The 21,716-nt window shown below is 46.3% G+C and overlaps 1 protein-coding gene across 3 annotated transcripts in view; it reads left to right on the top strand.

The window, feature by feature from the left end:
- Positions 1-20,051: 20,051 nt before the first annotated feature.
- mapk8b (mitogen-activated protein kinase 8b) overlaps positions 20,052-21,716 on the top strand; it is a 72,816-nt gene continuing 71,151 nt past the window's right edge. For all 3 annotated transcript variants that reach the window (XM_055661830.1, XM_055661834.1, XM_055661832.1), the window contains exon 1: positions 20,052-20,181. The gene's annotated coding sequence lies outside the window, so the exon portion shown is untranslated. The remainder of the gene's footprint in view (positions 20,182-21,716) is intronic.

Below are 21,716 nucleotides of genomic sequence, written 5' to 3'. Positions count from 1 at the left end.
GCACCTATTTTCTATGTCTATGTTTCTATGTAAACTAAACTAAATACTGCAGAAATAACAGTGTGTCTCCACTGGCGGACTGTCCACTAGTATCAGCTCCACACCACGGCTTAGTTTCATATTGCTACCCTCAGCTTAACCACCTGCTAATCTTTCAAGATTTTTTGGCACCTACATGTGTTCTCTGGTAACCGAGCCATACAGACCAAATCCTCACACACAAAGGCATGATCATACAGATATATAGTTTCACGCTGCATGTTTCCCAGCTGCTAACAATCTACTTGCCATCACTGTGACAGAAAGGAAGCACATGCGTCTCTGATCGAAGATTCTGTCCACCCCATTGACAGAGATATTACATTACCACATCCAAACCCGAAACCAATTTGATTATTTACCTACATTCAAAGGCACATGGGAAGCCATGCTATGTCTGCTCACTCTAGGATTCATTTAACAATTTTTGCAATCACAGTCGCAGAGCATGGAGCATGGAGTATGGAGCATGGAGAGAAGAGCATGGAGCATGGAGCATGGAGCATGGAGCATAGAGCATGGAGAGAAGAGCATGGAGCATGGAGCATGGAGAGAAGAGCATGGAGCATGGAGCGTGGAGTATGGAGCATGGAGCGTGGAGTATGGAGCATGGAGCATGGAGCATGGAGCATGGAGCATGGAGCATAGAGCATGGAGCATGGAGCAGAAGAGCATGGAGCATGGAGCATGGAGAGAAGAGCATGGAGCATGGAGCACGGAGCGAAGAGCATGGAGCATGGAGCATGGAGTATGGAGCATGGAGCATGGAGAGAAGAGCATGGAGCATGGAGCATGGAGCATGGAGCGTGGAGCATGAAGAGCATGGAGCATGGAGCATGGAGCATGGAGCATGGAGCATAGAGCATGGAGCATAGAGCATGGAGCATGGAGAACATGGAGCATGGAGCATGGAGCATGGAGCATGGAGCATGGAGTATGGAGCATGGAGCATGGAGAGAAGAGCATGGAGCATGGAGCATGGAGAGAATGGAGCATGGAGCATGGAGCATGGAGCATGGAGCATGGAGCATGTAGCATGGAGCATGGAGCATGGAGCATGGAGCATGGAGCATGGAGCATAGAGCATGGAGCATGGAGCATGGAGCATGGAGCATAGAGCATGGAGCATGGAGCATAGAGCAGGAGCATGGACCATGGCGCATGGAGCATGGAGCATGGAGCATGGAGCATGGAGCATGGAGCATGGAGCATGGAGCAGAGAGCATGGAGAGAAGAGCATGGAGCATGGAGCATGGAGCATGGAGCATGGAGCATGGAGCATGGAGTATGGAGCATGGGCATGGAGCATGAGAGCATAGAGCATGGAGCATGGAGCATGGAGCATAGAGCATGGAGCATCGAGCATGGAGCATGGAGTATGGAGCATGGAGCAGGGCATGGAGCATGGAGCATAGAGCATAGAGCATGGAGCATGGAGCATGGAGCATGGAGCATGGAGCATGGAGCATAATAAGATAAATGAATTAACGGTGCAATTAAGTGTATATAGTTATGATATCGTGGCCATTACGGAGACATGGCTGCAAGGGGATCAGGACTGGGAGTTAAATATAGAGGGGTACTCGACAATTAGGAAAGATAGACAGGAAAGAAAGGGAGGAGGGGTGGCCCTTTTAATAAGGGAGGGAATAACGGCAATAGAGAGGAAGGATATTGCGTTGAAGGATCAGGATAGTGAAACAGCTTGGGTACAGATAGAGAATAATAAGGGGAAAAAAACACTAGTGGGTGTAATTTATAGACCTCCAAATAGCTGTGACGCTGTTAGTCAGAACATAAATCTGCAAATAGTTGACGCATGTAAAAAGGGAACTGCTGTAATCATGGGGGACTTCAATTTTCATATTAATTGGGCAAACCAAACTGGGCAGGGTAGACTAGAGGAAGAGTTTATAGAAAGTATTAGAGACGGGTTCCTAGAACAGTATGTCACAGAACCGACAAGGGGGGAGGCAATCTTGGATCTGGTCCTGTGTAATGAAGCAGGATTAATTAAAAATGTCATAGTTAGGGACTCGTTGGGAACAAGTGACCACAATATGGTCGAATTCCATATTCAAATAGAAGGGGAGCAGGTTGAAACTCAGGCTAGGGTGCTTAGTCTAAATAAGGGGGATTATGAAGGTATGAGGACTGAGCTGATCAAAGTTGACTGGGATAGCAGACTCAAGAATAAGACGGTACATGAGCAGTGGTGTACGTTTAAGGGTATACTGTATAACCTTCAAGAAAAATTTATTCCTATGAAGAAAAAAAGGGGTAAGGGTAAGAACAGTCAGCCATGGCTCAGTAAAACTATAAAGGATAGTATTCGGCTGAAGGCAAGGGCATATAAGGTAGCCAGAGATAGTGGGAGGGTAGAGGATTGGGAAGCATTTAAAGGTCAGCAAAAAATAACTAAGAGATTAATTAAGACGGGGAAAATAGACTATGAAAGGAATTTAGCGAACAACATAAAAACTAATAGTAAGAGTTTTTATAGCTATATAAAAAGAAAAAGGGTGGCTAAGGTGAACGTTGGTCCATTGGAGGGTGAGACTGGAGAGTTGTTGGTGGAGAACATGGAAATGGCAAAGGCATTAAACGAGTATTTTGTATCAGTCTTCACCATAGAAGACACAAAAAATATTCCAACGCTGGATAAACAGGGGGCGGTAGGAATGGAGGAGCTTAATACTATTAAGATCACCAAGGAGGTGGTATTAGGGAAATTAATGAGACTGAAGGAGGATAAATCCCCTGGGCCTGATGGATTACATCCAAGGGTCTTGAGGGAGATAGCGGTGGGGATTGTGGATGCATTGGTGATAATTTTCCAAAACTCCCTGGAGGCAGGAACGGTCCCAGTGGATTGGAAAATGGCCAATGTAACACCTATATTTAAAAAAGGAAGTAAACAGAAGGCGGGTAACTATAGACCGGTTAGTCTAACATCGGTGGTGGGTAAAGTGTTAGAGACAATTATTAAAGAAACACTAACGGGGCACTTGGATAAACATGACTTCATCGGACAGAACCAACATGGTTTTGTGAAGGGGAAGTCCTGTTTAACGAATCTGCTCGAATTCTTTGAGGAAGTAACAACCCGGGTGGATAAAGGGGAACCGGTGGATGTGGTATACTTGGACTTCCAAAAGGCTTTTGACAAGGTGCCACATAAGAGACTATTGCTAAAAATAAAAAATTATGGGATTGGGGGTAATATATTAGCATGGGTAGAGGATTGGCTAACAAATAGGAAGCAGAGAGTGGGGATAAATGGTTCATACTCGGGATGGCAACCGGTAACTAGCGGGGTTCCGCAAGGGTCGGTGCTGGGACCCCAGTTGTTCACAATTTATATAAATGATTTGGAGGAGGGAACCAAGTGTAATATATCAAAATTTGCGGACGATACAAAAATGGGAGGAAAAGTAGGGGATGAGGAGGATAGGAAGAGTCTGCAAAAGGATATAGATAAGCTAGGTGAGTGGGCAACAACTTGGCAGATGAAATTTAATACTAATAAATGTGAAGTCATTCACTTTGGGAAAAAAAATGATAGGGCAAGTTATTTTCTAAATGAGGAGGAGCTGCGTTGTAATGCAACGCAAAGGGATCTAGGGGTATTAGTACATGAATCACTGAAAGTTAGTATGCAGGTGCAGCAAGCAATCAGGAAGGCCAATGGAGTTTTGGCCTTTATTGCTAGGGGGATTGAGTATAAAAACACGGAGGTCTTGCTGCAGCTGTACACAGTATTAGTGAGACCACATTTGGAATACTGTGTACAGTTCTGGGGTCCATACTTAAGAAAGGATGTACTAGCCCTGGAGGCAGTGCAGCGAAGGTTTACAAGATTAATTCCTGCAATGAGGGGATTGACATATGAGGAAAGGTTAAGTAGGCTGGAACTCTACTCTTTGGAGTTTAGAAGAATGAGAGGCGATCTCATTGAAACATATAAGATCGTGAGGGGCCTTGATCGGGTGGATGCACCGAGGATGTTCCCAATGATCGGGGAAACTAGAACTAGGGGACATAGTTGCAGAATAAGGGGGGGCTCTTTTAAAACTGAGATGAGGAAGAACTTCTTCACCCAGAGGGTGGTTAATTTATGGAATTCACTGCCCCAGGGAGCAGTGGAAGCAGAAACGTTAAATATATTTAAGACTAAAATAGATGGTTTTTTAGCTGCCAAGGGGATAAGGGGCTACGGGGAGAGGGCAGGGATATGGACCTAGGTATGGTTAGTATAGTAAGACCTGAGTGATCTCCTGGACAAGTGTCGATCGCCTAGATTGGGGTCAGAGAGGAATTTCCCGGATTTTTTTCCCGAATTGGACCTGGGTTTTTATCCGGTTTTTTGCCTCCCCCAGGAGATCACGAGGTTCTTGGGGTGGAGAGGGGTGATAGCGGTATAAAGGGGAGGGTAGTGTCTTGTGTTCTGTGTCTTGTGTCTACTGTTTGTGGGTAAGTGTGTCTGTTTAGTGTTCAGCCATGAGCGAATGGCGGTGCGGGCTCGATGGACCTGGTGGTCTGCTCTCGCACCTACTTTCTATGTTTCTATGTTTCTATGGAGAGAAGAGCATGGAGCATGGAGCATAGAGCATGGAGCATGGAGCATGGAGCATGGAGCAGAGAGCATGGAGAGAAGAGCATGGAGCATAGAGCATGGAGCATGGAGCATGGAGCATGGAGCATGGAGCAGGGAGCAGGGAGCATGGAGAGCAGAGCAGAGTATGGAGCATAGAGCATGGAGAGAAGAGCATGGAGCATGGAGCATGGAGCATGGAGCATGGAGAGAAGAGCATGGAGCATAGAGCATGGAGCATGGAGCATGGAGCATGGAGCATGGAGCATGGAGCATGGAGCATGGAGCATGGAGCATAGAGCATGGAGCATGGAGCATGGAGGAGCATAGAGCATGGAGAGAAGAGCAGAGCATGGAGCATGGAGCATGGAGTATGGAGCATGGAGCAGGGCATGGAGCATGGAGCATGGAGCATGGAGAGAAGAGCATGGAGCATAGAGCATGGAGCATGGAGCATAGAGCATGGAGCATGGAGCATGGAGAGAAGAGCAGAGCATGGAGCATAGAGCATGGAGAGAAGAGCATGGAGCATGGAGCATGGAGCATGAAGAGCATGGAGCATGGAGCATGGAGCATGGAGCATGGAGCATGGAGCATGGAGCATGGAGCATGGAGCATGGAGCATGGAGCATGGAGCATGGAGCATGGAGCATGGAGCATGGAGCATGGAGAGAAGAGCATGGAGCATAGAGCATGGAGCATGGAGAGAAGAGCATGGAGCATGGAGCATGGAGCATGGAGCATGGAGCATGGAGCATAGAGCATGGAGCAGAGAGCATGGAGCATGGAGTATGGAGCATGGAGCATGGAGCATGGAACATGGAGCATGGAGCATGGAGCATGGAGCATGGAGCATGGAGCATGGAGCATGGAGCATGGAGCATGGAGCATGGAGCATGGAGCATGGAGCATGGAGCATGGAGCATGGAGCATGGAGCGTGGAGCATGGAGAGAAGAGCATGGAGCATGGAGCATGGAGCATGGAGCATAGAGCATGGAGCATGGAGCATGGAAACAGGTCCTTCACCCCAACTGGTCACACCAGTGTGCCGTGGGCCAAACTCAATAAAATACCAGTGAAGGGAGGTGCCCACTTGATAACGCCAATTATATACTTGCATCGGCAGGATTCGTTTTTTTTTTTAAAGAGCTAGTTAATATGTTTTGCATCCTTATCCTGGAGTTATAACACAAGTACTTTCTGTTTTAATTGTACTTTAACTATGACTCTTTTCCTAAACCACATACTAAGTAGTGCCATATTTCTAAAGCATAGCTGATGCACTATACTTTCAACCTCCTTGCCCTTCTCTTCTTGGTGCTGCTTTGTGGAAATAAGCCCCTTATCAATCTTTAATGCAAAGAGGGCTATTTACCAGTTCCAAGTTCCTGATAGTGACATCCCAGTTTGAAAAGCTTGCTCTTTACTGTCAACACTCATGTCAGAGGAAGAACGACTCGGGTGATGTACTGGGACATACATAAATCATCTTGGTTCCATTAGTATTCAAAGGATAAATGATTCAGTTAAAAAGGAGAGCAGAGTGTGACCTGGAAAGCTCAGCTGCCATCACTGATGGGTTACATCTTTTTAATGGAATTAGTTATTCTCATCATTATGTGCCATTTATTTGCTGTTTATATGTTTGTTTAGTTACAACTGCTTTGATGCTACTCAGACTATTGCATTTTTTGGTTTGTTTAGTTACAACTGCTTTGATGCTACTTAAAATAGGCTATTGCATATTTTCCAGACTTCATCCGGCCATTTATAATCATATTTATGCGAGCTGTCTCCACTGCGGCGCAGTGTCAGATGACTGCCTTAAGGTAGACATGCATTGTAGGCAGCCTTTCAGGCTCTACTGGGATATTTTACTGAAATACATTTAATAATTTCTTTAAAAGCTTGTTTACCATAATGAGTATTATGCATCACAGATCTCATTACTTTCATACTTCAGTTGCTAATTTAGAATGAAGTGTGTGGCCTATTATTGTGACTATTACATTTGATAAGCACTTGAAGAGTTGCCATTGACAACGTGAATTGTTGGATGCCAGACCTCAACCAAGCATATCGTCAACAGAGCCCATGAAAAAATCTGTCGGGCTCATCAACTTCCAGTTACTTTGGTTACAAATTCTTAAGGGGTTGGACAGGCTAGATGCAGGAAGATTGTTCCCGATGTTGGGGAAGTCCAGAACAAGGGGTCACAGTTTAAGGATCTTTTAGGACCGAGATGAGAAAAACATTTTTCACACAGAGAGTGGTGAATCTCTGGAATTCTCTGCCACAGAAGGTAGTTGAGGCCAGTTCATTGGCTATATTTAAGAGGGAGTTAGATGTGGCCCTTGTGGCTAAAGGGATCAGGGGGTATGGAGAGAAGGCAGGTACAGGATACTGAGTTGGATGATCAGCCATGATCATATTGAATGGCTGAATGACCTACTCCTGCACCCATTTCCTATGTTTCTAAATACAGTACAGACACCAGCAGATTGAATTATGTTTATTCTCATCTAATAGAACAGTGGGGTAAATTTGCCAGGTTTATGGTTAAGTATGCATAGATAATTCTGAGCAAGGAACTATATGTAGTTCAACACAAATTGGTGGAGTAATTCAGCATTTCAGGCAGCATTTGGGGATCATATGTACAGGTGACATTTTAGGTCAGGATTCTTCTTCAGACTGATCCAAGTGTGTTGTTGGTGACTTGGTGGTAGCATTTCTGTTGTGTTAGAAAGAGAAGGGTGTTATGTCAGCTTACAGAGATTAGAAAATGCATGGATCTCCTTCGTGGACCAAATACTGGTAACTTGGCACAGAACGCAGTAGTTAGCACGGCTGCCTCATAGCTCTAGAGACCAAAGTTCAATCCTGACCTCTAGTACTGTCTGTGCAGAGTTTACATATTCTCCGTTTGGCCGAGGGGGTTTCCTTCCATTGCTCCAGTTTCCTTTCACGTTACCTCATCTCAAAGATGTGTTGACCACCATAAATGACTGCGAGTCATAGAGTGATGCAGTGTGGAAACAGGCCCTTCAGCCCAATTTGCCCACACCAACCAACATGTCCCATCTACACAAGTCCCACTCACCTGCGTTTGGCCTAAATATCTCTAAACCTGTCCTATCCATGTATCTGTCTAATTGCTTCTTAAACGTTGAGACAGTCCTTGCCTCAACTACCTCCTCTGGCAGCTTGTTCCATACACCCACCACTCTTTGTGTGAAAAAGATACCCCCTCAGGTTCCTATAAAATCTTTCCCCCTTCACCTTAGTTCTCGATTCCCATACACTGGGCAAGAGACTCTATGCGTCTCCTGATCTATTCCTCTCATGATTGTGTACACACCTATAAGATCACCCCTCATCCTCCTGCACTCTCGGGATGAGAGTCTCAGCCCGCTCATTCTCTCCCTGTAGCTCAGGCCATCGAGTGTTGGTGGGTGGCAGAAGAACGACAGGTACACGAGAGAGAATATTTGGCAGGGTAATAGTGGGGGATATGGGAATGGGCACAGACTTGATGGGCTGAATGGTCTCTTTCTATGTTGCAAGAAAATATGAAAGTAAACCAGCTTGAGCCAGCCCATGCATTGAAACAGTTGGTTAGCTTGTCTTCAGCACAAAATGTTTTCTTGGTAATGAAGTTTAAGTGTGCTGTTCCAAACAATGGTCTGAGTATGATTATCAAATAAATTGGCCCCAAGTACGTTAGTTGCAGCGTGCTTAATAGCCAAGCCAAATTATTAAAGGGAATGCTTAGCCACTTGGTTGGGCCGCAGTGGCGCAGCGGTAGAGTTGCTGCCTTGCAGCGCCAGAGAACCGGGTTTGACCCTGACTCCGGGTGCTATCTGTACAGAGTTTGTACATTCTTCCCCGGGTGCTCCATTTCCACCTACACTACAAAGACGTACTGGACTCCTGCGGTTGCTGCAGAAGCCACAGTCACACAACACAGAAACAGGCCCTTCGGCCCAACTTGTCCATGCCGACAAGATGCTCCAACTACACTCATCCCACCAGCCCAAGTTTGGACCATATCCCTCTAAACCTTTCCTTTTCATGTACCTGTCGAAGTGTCCTTTACATTTTTTTATAATACCTGCCACAACCACCTCCTCTGGTAGCTCATTCCATATACCCATACCCTCTGACTGAAAAGATTGCAACCTCGGGTTCCTATTAAATCTTTCCCTTTTCACCTTAAACCTATGACCCTTGGTTCTTGATTCACTTACTCTGGGTAAAAGACTGTGCATATACCCTATCTTTTCCTTTTATGGTCTTATACACTTCTATATCACCTCCCCCCCATTCTCCTTGGCTTCAAGGAATTATGTCCTAGCCTGCCCAGCCACTCCCTGTAGCTCAGGCCCTCAAGTCCTGTCAACATCCATGTAAGTATTATTTGCACTCTTTCCAATTTATCATCTTTGCTACAGCAGTGTGCCTAAAACTGAACACAATACTGCAGAGCAAAATGGATGTAATAATTTTACTAAAGTTAATGTTTAAAGCAAAGACCATTGCTGATGTTAATGTTCCTGCAGGGAATTGGTGAACTGCAGGCTTCCACACCAATCTTCAGTGTGTGGGCTGTCTTACGACAGGTAGCTCAGGGCAACATAGTCTGCAGAGAAAGGAGGACTGCAATTGTAATGCTGGCAATGTCCAGCTTGTTTATGGGAGCTCAGTTGCTCCTTATAACTCCTGAATAATAGTTTTACCCTTCCCCGCCCTCCAGCTTTACCACATGGGAGAGAAGAACAGCACAGCTCTGACTAGGCTGGCCCTAAAATGGCAATGAAAGTCACAGGGATAACATTCACATGCTGAAAGAGGCCAACCCTACGAAACAGGCTTTCTTGACCACCCTCAAGCTGGCCTCTATCGATATTTAACGACATCAAGCTAACCAGTCTTAGTTTAGATATACAGCATGGAAACGGGCCCTTTGGCCCACCAAGTCCGTGCCGAACAACAATACCTGCACACTAAGATTATCTTACACATGCGAGGGACAATTTTACCAAAGCCAATGAACCCACAAACCTGTACGCCTTTGGAGTGTGGGAGGAAACTGGAGCACCCGGAGAAAACCAACGCAGGTCAGGGGAAGAACAGACAAACTGCATACACACAGCAATTGTAGTGAGGAATTAATCCCGGTCTCTGGTGCTGTAAGACAGCAACTCTACCGCTGTACCACAGTGTTGCCCTGCATTATATCAGTGGGAACATTGGCCACATTATAATGACCGATCCAGAATGGAAAATCAGTGCACTTTCTCCTTGCAATGGCTCTGGGCACAAACGCCCTCCTCAATGGCCAGAGACCTTTTAGTCTGATTTTCCTCATTCAACTATCAGTGTTGTTTTTCCAATGTTGATTCATAAGCGTTTCTTAGCATCAGAACAAACACGAATGTTTGGGTGGAATAAAACAGCTAATTATGTTAACTGCTGGAAGATGACTGTAATCGAACCAGTACCAGACATTGGGAAAGAAACTGCTGAAAGGATAAAAGGAAATTACAATGCAATCCTTCAAAACAACTCCGGCAGTAACTAACTATCTAACCCAATGCTGCTACATCTCCTGCCAAGTCTCCAGTCAACATAAATATAATTATGTGTACGAAGGAACTACAGATGCCGGTTTAAACTGAAGATGGACACAAAATGCTGGAGTAACTCAGCGGGTGAGGCAGCATCTCTGGAGAGAAGGAATGGGCGATGTTTCAGGTTGAGACCCTTCTTCTGACAATTATAATTATGAGGGTTACTCGTAACTTATTGGTTGATGCTTGAAGAAATGGAAGATTTTATGGAGATCAGAAAGCATCGTGGTATGAATTTTGGCATCAACATCATTTCATTATTATTTGAATATTCATTTCATCATTTCAATATTATTATTGATAATCACCACTATCTAGTAACAGAGATAGACACAACATGCTGGAGTAACTCAGCGAGACAGGCAGCATCTCTGGAGAGAAAGAATGGATCACTTTTTGTGGTGGAGACCCTCAAGAAGGGTCGCCCATTCCTTCTCATTGTGCCGCATGACGATGACCCCTATTAAACCTTTTTATAAATCATGCATTAGATATTCAGATGCATCGCAGAGTTGTTATCTCTCTAAAAAGATACATCTCTCTATTTTCCCCTGCTCAAATGGACAAATTCCGTTTTCCCACATTGTACTCCGTTTGTTAGATCCTTGTCTAATCCACATTGATTTGTAGTCTGTTCACAACTCACTTTCCCCACCTACCTTTGTATCATCAGCAAGAAAATACTTAAGGATATTCCCTACGCTACAGGATCATCAGTTTACCAGGAGCTTAGAACCAATAACTAGGGGGGACAATATAACAGACAGTTCGAGTGGTTTGAGTTAATTAAGGAGAGACAAATACATTTGTAGCAGGTAGATTGAGTTTGACCAACCAAATTGATTTTTTTTTTTTATTAGAGAAGTTTGGTGAAGGGAATACACTAGATGCTATCTCTATAGATTTTCGGAGAGTTTTTGGAAAGAAAAGCATAAGGTTAACAAAATTGGATCTCCTGGTATAGAAGGGTCAATGTAAAATAATTGCCTATAGGATAGAAAGTGGCTAACCATGATTAACAACTGATTTTCAATGTGAAGGGTGATAGACAGCAGAGTTTCTCAGGAGTCAATATTAGGATCACTACTTTAGTTTGATGTAGAAAAAAAAGTTTTGACAGTTGCTGATCGCACATATCAGTGAGGATATTTGTCGACTGCAACAAGATACAGATAATCTACCAGGATGAATGGCAGACGGATTTTAGAACAGAGAAGTGTCATGTGATGTATTTTGCCATCAAGGAATGGCAATAGAAACTTAACTGCACTATTTGAATTGGAGTTCAGGTGCAAAGGAACCTGGGGTTGATGTGCATATATCTTTCGGTCAACAAGATGAGAGGGATAGTTCGGGTAGATGCCCAAAGACTCTTGCCCTGGGTTGGGGAATCAAGAACCAGAGGACATAGGTTTAAGATGATTCAATCAATAAATTATCAATCAAGGAGGAAAGATTTAATAAAAACCCGAGGGGTAATCTTTTGGGTGTTTGGAACGAGCTGCCAGAGGAGGTTGGTGAGGCAGGAACAAACGCAATGTTTAAAAAACATTTAGACAGGTACATGGATAGGACAGGTTTAGAGGGATATGGGCCAAACGCAGGTAGGTGGGACAAGTGTAGATGGGACATGTGGGCAAGTTGGGCTGATAGATCTGTTTCCATCCTGCAAGACTCTATAACTCTAAGATATTGACACGGTGTATTAGCAGATATGGTCCAATTTCACCGCACTTGTTGGTAGTGAGAAAGTGGAGACTAATAATGAGTTTAACAGAAAGTTGGAAAACCACAAAGGATTTAAATGGACAGGGCAGGAGGACAAAATGGAGGAATGTTTCTGCCTGTGCTGTGCTACATGGAGTTGTCATGGAGCTGATGAGCCAAACGTCCCCTCTTTAACATAGTAACAACACTATGATTTCCTGGTTCCGTATACATTGTCCTTAGACTTGAAACACACATGTAAAGGACTTCCTTGAAGTTATATGCAATGCTTATTCTGGCCATTCAATGAAACTCTGTTTTGAGATGGCAAACATTTCAGATGTGCTCTACTGTGTATCTGTTATTTCTTACAAAAACATGCTTTCGTTGACCCATTCCTGATGATTTTTTAGCTTTGGATAGGACAGGTTTAGAGGGATTTATGGGCCTCACACATCAGAGATGGTGTGATATTCTGCTGAGTAGCCTGGTCAATATCCTCTTGCATTATACACTCTCTGCCTCAGCAAGCATTAGTGTTTCTGAACTTTGCCACTTAGCATGGAGACACATTATGATTGAAAGGTTAGGTCTGAAGGTGCAGACGTCAAATGAATTTTGATTTATTCGCATACTTCAACCAACTACAATTGCTGCACTAACTATTCTGAAGCTGAGAAATTTATACTGCATAAGCAGAACTAGTGGACTGTATAGTCACTTCCGTTCATTGTGTCCGTCTTCAAAATCCATTCTGTAACTGCAGCGGAATGAATTTTAGAAGCAAACTATTAATTGTCGACATAATCGAATAAAGTATTTAATACAGGCATACCTTGAGGAGATATTGCAATGGAGTAGATAAAATGTTCAAGAAGGAACTGCAGATGCTGGAAAATCGAAGGTAGACAAAAATGCTGGAGAAACTCAGCGGGTGCGGCAGCATCTATGGAGCGAAGGAAATAGGCAACGTTTCGGCCCGAAACGTTGCCTATTTCCTTCGCTCCATAGATGCTGCCGTACCCGCTGAGTTTCTCCAGCATTTTAGTCTACCAAAGTATTTAATACTATTGGCCGTGTGGATTCAGAACTGGCTTACCAGTACAAGACAGGGTTGTGGTACACGTACAATATTCGGGCAAGAAGTCTGTGACCAGTGGAGTTCCGCAGGAATCTGTGCTGAGACCACTTCGGTTTGTGATATTTGTAAATGTCCTGGACGCAATCGCAGAGGGGTCGGTGAATAAGTGTGCAGATGACACCAAGATTGCTGGGATTGTGGACTGTGAGGAAAGCTGTCAAGGTGTACACTATGGCGGGCGAAACAGCAAGCCACGTGAGGTGAATCAAAGAGATCTTTATTGCTGAAGTAAAACGAACAACACGCGGGAACGGGGGAAGGCTGACCCGGGGCTGATTACTTATTCTGGGGAAAACACCTCTAACCCTTGTGCCAACTCCTTCCCGCCATTGCCCAGTCACGTGACCCTACCCCCCACTGTTGAGGGTTGGCATAGCCAATGGCCTAACCACCGGGTGGCGCCACAACAGTGTGGCTATAGATCAGCTACAGGAATTGGGCGGAGAAATGGCAGATGGAGTTTAATCTTTAGGAGATCAAATGTTAGGGGAAAAATATACCGATAATGGTATAACCCTTAACAGCATTGGTGTGCAGGGGGATCTTGGGGGTCCAAGTCAATAACTCCCCGAAAATGGCAACACGAGTAGATTGAGTGGTAAAGAAGGCATGTGGTGTGCATGTGGAATGCCCTCCATTAGAACTGGGATGGTGAGCAAAGAAGGTTGTTAAGCTGCAGAAAGGGTGGGGAAGTGGGAACGATGATGAAAGGGTAAAAGCAGCGTGACCATGGAGATAAACTATAAACAAGCTTATCTGGCCAGTGAGTGCATGGAAGTAGTTAGAGAGTGAGATCTTACACAAAAGCTAACAGGGGATACTAGGGCGGTGCAGCAGTTGAGTTGCTACCTTACAGCACCAGAGACCCGGGTTCGATCCTGGCTACAGGTGCTGTCTGTACTGAGTTTGTATATTCTCCCCGTGACCACATGGGTTTACTCCGGATGTTCCGGTTTCCTCCCACATACCTAAGACGTACAGGTTACTGGTTATTTGGCTTTGGTAAAAATTGTAAATTGTCCCTAGTGTGTAGGATAGGACCAGTGTATGAGGATCGCTGGTCGACTCGATGGGCTAAAGGGCCTGTTTCTGCGCTCTGTCTTTAAACTAATAATTAGAGTTACAAAATATGAAGTAGAAAGTCATGCCCTGGAGGTCAGGCTAGACACGTTCTGAGGTCAGGCTAGACAAAAGCGGAGGAACGAACAAGATGAGCCAATATCACAGATAGATGACTGACACAGACAAAGAAATAAATGTATCTGAATTTGTAGAATTCAGTATTGAGTCCAGCATATTGCAACATGTTGAGATAGAAGATGAGATGTTATTCCTCAAACATGTCTTGGGCCTAATTGTAACTGCGCAGGCTTGGTCTACACACTGAGATTCAGGGATTAAGGCATCTCATGTCAAATAGAGTCATAGAGTCATGCAGCATGGAAACAGGTCCTATGGGCCACTTTGCCCATGCCGACCAAGATGCCCTATCGGCAGTAGTCCCAACTACCAGGTTTGGTCCACATCATCTCTAAACTTTTCCTATCCTTAGGAAGGCTGAAATCAAGGAAGGTTTGTGGAATGTAGAAACAAGGAACTGCAGATGCTGGTTTACAACAAAAAAAAACACAAAATGCCGGAATAACTCTGCGGGTCAGGCAGCATCCCGGGAGAAAAATGGATAGGTAGCGTTTCATGTTGAGACTCTTCTGCAGACTCACTTGTTGCTGACATAGCTGGCAAAGATTGGTTTCATTTTATCCCATTCTTTCGAGTCCTGTGTTCACTCTTTTTGTGTCCTTGTGTTGAAAGTACACGTGATAAATTTTAAATGAACAAAAATTGCATGCAAATCTGATTATACAGATAAATCTATCAGATTCAAGAGGTTTTGTTCAGTCATTTCAGTTATTTTCTGTTCAAAGCTCATTACACATTCATTACACTGTTAAAGCAATGTCCCAAGATACATTCTGTTAATTGAAAGTAAAAATATCTTAATTACAAAAGATATTCTCAGAAGGTAGGAAAAAAGAAAAAAAGATTATATATGTTAAAATAATATTCTAAAGATGCAAAAAGCAAACAAAATAACAAAACTTTTAACAACTGTCAAAGGAGTTTGCAATCATTAAATTAATGTATTTGTTAGAAGAGGTGTGGGGATATAACCACATGAACCATTCTCAAGAGAAATAAGAATTATTCGCAAAGAGTGATCTTCCATTTTGTGTTTTTCAAGTCGATGAGACATCCCAAATGGCTTCTAAGGTTCGAGAATTGTATTCTCTATTTTTGCGCAAGAATTGGTTATATAAATATCTGAGATTCAAGTCACAAAGCGACCTGTTCCGGTGATTTTCGTTGAAGGATAAATGTTGATAAGATAATGCTTTATTTTGGACATTATCTTGGAATTCTTTACATCCTTCTCAACAGAGATAATGCATACATTTTTAATGTCTCAAGTGACAAATGGCCCCAGTTTAAAGAACATTTTTTAACCTCAGTGCTTCACTGAAGAATCATTAATCTATGAAGTTCCGTAATTAATGTTTTAACAGGTATTGTGTACATTTTACCAGCATTGCAATATGTATATTTAAGGGCCTGTGATCACTTGTGAAAACATATTTTTATTTAATGAGATACAAGGTAAAAAATAAAAGCTTATCTAAACAGTCCGTGCCAATTCAATGTATTAAGAAATAGACTGACAAATGAACATAATTGCGGGTCTGTGAGTTAATTTATAAAATTAAATTAATTCCACTGGGAAACAATTGTGATTTATGTAAAGGAAACCTTGTATGCAAATTCAAAGATGAAATGCCTTTCTTTTTCAATTGAAAAACAAAACAAATTAGACTTAACGAGCAACTAAGGTAGAATGTATTGTATTTAATCATAAAATCCAAACAATAATTTTGCTTTATTTGCTGACAATCTTTCTGTTTTTAGATTGGTTTGTCGTTGTTAGATGACTATTATTGTGGTACTTTTCTCTGGGTTTTCAAACTTGCTTTCAGGAAAACGCAGGCTTGCTTGTGTAGTTTCTTTTGACAATGAGTGGTGGGGATTTGACTTAATGGCACTCAATTCAGTACGCATACCCCCAAAAAAGCAGATAAGAGAAAATGAGCAGTATATATGTAGCATGTCTTCAATTTCCAAAAGATAGTTTCTAAGGACAATTTTCTAAAGATGTATAGGAAGGAACTGCAGATGTTGGTTTAAACCAACGATAGACACAAAATGCTGGAGTAACTCAGCTGGACAGGCAGCATTTCTGGATAGAAGGGTCTCGACCCGAAACGTCACCCATTCCTTCTATCCAGAGATGCTGCCTGTCCTGCTGAGTTACCCCAGCATTTTGTCTATCTTTCTAGAGATGTATCTCTAAACTAAACTAAGTTATAGATAATAAAGTATTTTCATCCAGATACTAAAGGGTAATAACCAATTGTTTTATGTACCTGGGGTTTTTGAATGTGCTATTCGAGACTTAGACCGCATGTTGATCTTTATATTTGCAAATAGGAATTTCCATAGTACCTGTTTGTGTGCTAATGTTATATTGCTTCTGGCTGTGCGCTCCATGAGAAATCAGAAGAATGTATGTTCTGTCCAATCTTGCTCTAATAGAAATGTGGATTAAACAAAGTAAACTTTCAAATATTTTCTTATATCTCAATATTATACTTCAATATTTTCTGGGTAAATGTACTCCAAAATACTAAGCAACAAGGAAACCACAGAGAACCAAATCATTACAGCTCAAGACACAAAGTGGTGGGATGACTCAGCGGGTCAGGCAGCATCTCTCGACAACAAAGATGATGACGTTTCTCCATGACCCCAAGTACATATTTTAAAAAATTGGTTATTTACACTGGAACTTTAGTCAGTACCCTTATTCAATTGAACTTGCCAATGGAAAGGAAGCCATATTGGGAACACCTCTCACCTTTGTCCAACCATATACCTATCAAAACATAAACTCCCTTCACGTGTCCACCTATTCCATGCCAGGCTTTGCCCTGCCACACCCCCCCCCCCCCCCCCCCCCCCCCCCCCCCCCCCCCCCCCACCCTCCACTCTCTTCCACCTTCTTACTCCCCCCCACAATCAGTTTGAAGAAGTGTCCTGACCCAAAAGGCCACCTATCCTTGTTCTCCGGAGATGCTGCCTGACCCATTGAGCTATGCCAGCATTTCTTTTTTTGTAAACTTGAATCTGCAGTTCCTTGTTTCTACGCTCTCCAACTTAATCTGTATCTCAGCTCCTGGACTGTGGCCTCATAGGTTGATCACCTCACACACTGCTTTTTTGACTGTGAGTTTCAGTTTGCCACCGCCAACATGGTTAAATAAAATCCTCAGTTTTGCTGATCCTTGTACTAATTAACTTAAATCTGGAAATGGTAGGGAGATGCCAGTGATGATCCAAGTGAATTTGAGTGCAGGATGGAAATTGGTGGTGAAATTGCAGGTCAGTGAGTTCTGCATGGTGCAGGAGGTAGCACCAATGCAGTCGTCAATGTAGCGGAGGTAGAATTCGTGGATAGAGCCAGTGTATGCCTGGAAGAGGGATTGTTCGATGTACCATACAAAGAGGCAGCCATAGCTAGGGCCCATGCGAGTGTCCATAGCTACAACTTAGATTTGGAGGAAGTGGGAGGAGTTGAAGAGAAGTTTTTGAGGGTAAGGACCAGCTCTGCTAGGCGGAGGAGAGAATTGGTAGATGGAAATTGGCTGGTTCTGAGGTCGAGGAGGAAACGGAGGACTTTAAAACACTCCTGGTGGGGGATGGAGGTGTAGAGTGGCTTGACATTCATAGTAAAGATAAAGGGGTGGGGGCCTGGAAAACAGAAGTAATTGAGGAGACGAAGAGTGTGTGAGGTGTCTCAGACATAGGTAGGAAGGGATTGGACCGGGGGGGATAGGATGGAGTTGAGGTGTGTGGAAATTAATTTGGTGGGACATGAACAATGACATGACAGAAACAATGGGTCTGTCAGGACAGTTCTGTTTGTGGATTTTGGACATAGTACTCTGTGTAAGATGATAGGACGTTGGGTTTTCTCTTCACGTGGGTGCCAGGATTTTACTGTGTTGGGGGGTTGAGAGGGAGAACACTGGGACACCGTAAAATTGCTTGGGAGGTGGAGGTGATGTATTCAAGAGAGAGTTAGATATAGGTCTTAGGGCTAATGGAATCAAGGGATATGGGGAGAAAGCAGGAACGGGGTACTGGTTTTGGTTGATCAGCCACGATCATATTGAATGGCCTACTCCTGCCTGATCTCATCGTGGCTTGGTTCGGCAACTTGAACGTCCAGGAGCAGAAAAGATTGCAGAAAATTATTATCGGCTCTGACCTCCCCACCATCAAAGGGATATATCACAGTCGCTGCCTCAAAAAGGCTGCCAACATCAACAAAGACCTACACCATCTTGGCCACACACTCATCTCCCCGTTGCCTTTGGGAAGAAGGTACAGGAGCTTGAAATCTGGAACATCCAGGTTCAGGAGCAGCTTCTTCCCCATAGCCATGAGGCTATGAAACACACCATCAAACAAACTCTGAACAATAACAGCCTATTGCACTTTATCTGTGTATTTACTGTGTGTGTATATATATATATATATATATATATATATATATATATGGTCTATGGTATATAGACACACTGAACTTTTATCTCCTGTTCTGTATTATGTTTACATATTCTGTTGTGCTGCAGCAAGAATTTCATTGTCCTATCTGACAATAAATTCTCTTGACTTTACTTGACTTACACCTATTTTTCTAAAGCACTTTGGTCAACGAGAGTTGTTTTTAAATGTGCTATAGAAATAAAAGTGACGACTTGACTTTCTATGTTTCTAATAAGACAATAATGAATCACCAAGGGTCATCGAGTGTAGAAACAGGCCCTTCGGCCTAACTTGCCCACACCGACTAACATATCCCATCTACACTAGTCCCTCTTGCCTACGCTTGGCCCATATCCCCCTAAACCTGTCCTATCCACGTGTAGGAAGAAACTGCAGATGCTGGTTCACACCGAAGATAGTCACAAAATGCTGGAGTAATTCAGCGGGACAGGCAGCATCTCCAGAGAGAAGGAAGGGGTGAACTTTCGGATCAAGACCCTCCTTCAGACTCCAGAGACCATGTCCAGTTGGTTCTGAAACGTTGGGATAGTCCGTACCTCAACTACTTGGGCAATAGGGTGATTTCCTTGGGCAATTGGGGGATCCGGACAAGATACCAAAATTCTCCTGAGACATCGAGGGTTGGAGCAAGTGGGGGAGGGGGCAATCCCACCAGCCTAAAAACTTGTCACGGCGAGGGTGACAACAGGAGAACTCACCGTGACGCTCTTCTGGCTGCTCTCCATCAGGCTGGGGGGCGCGCACGCAGGGTTCGCGCACGCAGAACGGGGACGCGGGCGTGAGGCGGCGGGGACGCGCACGTGAGGCGGCGGGGACGCGGACGTGAGGCGGCGGGGGACGTCTCCTGACGAGTAGGCGGCGGGGACGCGGACGCCATTGAGGGGGGACGCGGACGTGAGGTCTTCTGGCTGCTCTCCATCAGACTGGGGGGCGCGCACGCAGGGTTCGCGCACGCAGAACGGGGACGCGGGCGTGAGACGGCGGGGACGCGCACGTGAGGTGGCGGGAACGCGGACGCAGAGCGGGGACGCGGGCGTGAGACGGCGGGGACGCGCACGTGAGGTGGCGGGGACGCGGACGCAGAGCGGGGACGCGGACGTGAGGTGGCGGGGACGCGCGCGTGAGGTGGCGGGGACGCGGACGTGAGGCGGCGGGGACGCGCACGTGAGGTGGCGGGGACGCGCACGCAAGGGGACGGGGGGGACGGTTGACGGTGGTTTTTTGCGCAGTTGTAGTGAGGGACGCCGCCGCCGCCGCTGCCGCCGCTGCCGCCGCTCGTTGGGGAGAAGGGGCCGCTCGCTTGTTTGTGTCGCCGCCGCCGCCGCCTGAACACGGGAGCCCGGGGTCGGGGCAGAGCGGGTGGAGGAGCCAGGCCGAGCACTGGGTGAGTGGGTGACGAGGCACCATGTTATTGTAGTAGTGGGAGGGAACGACCTCTCTCACCCTGGGGTCTCTCCCCCCCCCCCCTCCCCTCTCCCTCTCTCCCCCCCCTCCCCCACCCCCCCCCCTCCCCCTCCCCCCCCCCCCCTCCCCCCCTCCCCCCCCCCCCCCCTCCCCTCTCCACCCCCCCCCCTCCCCCCCCCCTCTCCCCTCTCCCCTCCCCCTCTCCCCCCCCCCTCCTACCCCCCTTCTCCCCCCCCCCCCCCTCCCCTCTCCCCCCCCCCCCCTCCCCCCCCCCCCCCCCCCCCCTCCCCCCCCCCCCCTCATCCCCTTCCCCCCCCCCTCTCCCTTCCCCCCATCCCCCCCCCCCTCCCCCCATCCCCTCCTCCTCCCCTCCCCCCCTCTCCCCCCCCCTCTCTCCCTCCCCCTCTCTCTCCCCCTCTCCCCCCCCCCTCTCTCTCCCTCCCTCCCCCCCTCCCCCCCCCCCTCCCCCCCCCCCCCCCCCCCCCCCTCTCCCTCCCCCCCCCCCCCCCCCCCCCCCCCCCCCCCCCCCCCCCCCCCCCTCCCCCCTCCCCCCCCCCCCCCTCCCCCCCCCCCCCTCCCCCCCCCCCTCCCCCCCCCCCCCCCCCCCTCCCCCCCCCCCCCCTCTCTCCCCCCCCCTCCTCTCCCCCCCCCCCCCTCCTCTCATCCCCCCCCCCCAATCTCCTCCCCCCCCCCATCCTCCCCTCCTCCTCCCCCCCCCCCCTGACCCCCCCCCATCCTCTCCTCCTCCCTCTCTTCCTACTCTCTCCTCACCCGCCCTCTCTCCACCCCTCTCTCCCATTCAGGGTCCCACCTTCTGCCACTCTGGCGTTCCATCTTTTCCACCCTCTGCCACCCTGGAGTCCCACCGTGGGATACCGTCCTCCTCATCCCTGCCATCCCCACGGCTCACACTGACGCCCCACCGCCACCAATCCTGGGGACTGTTATCTCCCCATCCCCAAATCCCGGGAGACCAACTTTGGGGACGTGTTGTGTCCCTCCCCCAGATCCCAGGGTCTGTCATCTCCAGTTCTCCTCGAATAATCCTGGGAACCAATGTATCTCTTCTCCCCCCTCCAGTGATTCTGGGCTCAGTGTCTACCCCAGTAATCCTAGGTAGACAAAAATGCTGGAGGAACTCAGCGGGTGAGGCAGCATCTATGGAGAGAAAAATAGGCGACGTTTCGCGTCTATACCCTTCTTCAGACCCCAGTAATCCTGGGACCATTGTCTCTACCCCAGTAATCCTGGGATCAGCATGTCTCTCCCTATTAATCCTTGGATCTATGTCTACCCCAGTAATCCTGGGATGAGTGCTTCTCTCCCCAGTAATTCAGGGATCATTGGCTCTCCCAGTAATCCTGGGATCAGAGTTTTTCTCTCCCTCTCTCTCTTCCCAGTAAATTTGGGATGAATGTCTGTCTACCCCAGTAATTCTGGGATCCGTGACTCTCTCCCCAGTAATCTTGGGATCGGTGTGTCTCTCCCTAGTAAGGTGGAATCAGTGTCTATCCC

Source organism: Leucoraja erinacea, chromosome 34 (genome assembly GCF_028641065.1).
Source record: "Leucoraja erinacea ecotype New England chromosome 34, Leri_hhj_1, whole genome shotgun sequence".
Classification (NCBI taxonomy): Eukaryota; Metazoa; Chordata; class Chondrichthyes; order Rajiformes; family Rajidae; genus Leucoraja; species Leucoraja erinaceus.
This window is presented reverse-complemented; position numbering and strand designations above follow the sequence as displayed.